Source organism: Anneissia japonica, unplaced genomic scaffold (assembly GCF_011630105.1).
Source record: "Anneissia japonica isolate Jap-2015-1 unplaced genomic scaffold, ASM1163010v1 scaffold287781_len67199_cov139, whole genome shotgun sequence".
Lineage (NCBI taxonomy): Eukaryota > Metazoa > Echinodermata > Crinoidea > Comatulida > Comatulidae > Anneissia > Anneissia japonica.
In genome coordinates, this window is record NW_022747389.1 from 5,422 (window position 1) to 5,849 (window position 428).

General features: G+C 33.6%; 1 long non-coding RNA gene across 1 annotated transcript in view; it reads left to right on the plus strand.

The window, feature by feature from the left end:
- The window catches only part of LOC117120464, a 1,905-nt gene extending 1,477 nt beyond the window's left edge, over positions 1–428 (plus strand). The window contains exon 3 of the long non-coding RNA XR_004447353.1: positions 28–428. This is a non-coding gene — a long non-coding RNA (uncharacterized LOC117120464). The remainder of the gene's footprint in view (positions 1–27) is intronic.

Consider the following 428-nt stretch of genomic DNA (forward strand, 5'->3'; position numbering starts at 1 on the left):
TCTATTTTGTTTTGTTATATCTTTCAGCAAGAGTGAAACTCCGAGAAATGTTAGTACAAGTCACAGTGATTTAGTATTTCAAACTAGATTTGTTTAACGGCATAATTCATACTAATTTAGCTTGGTACCATCGGACAAGAAAAGGCATGGATGGACAATTGCTGCTGCAATATCACAAAGAATGCTGGTTTATGCACACCTGTAACACAAATGGTTCTTGAATATTGTTTTATATAATAAACTCTTGTAATAGGACTACATTACGAAAAAAATGCTTATTTAAACCGGACTGTAAAAGCAAAGAACTGTAGAATAGCCTTGAATCTGAGGTACAGTATGTTTAGAAGTAAGACATTAGCAAAACGATAATATATAAAGGGGTATGCTAGTAAATGAGACCCTAGGGAAGTAATGTCCCTATCGTATGA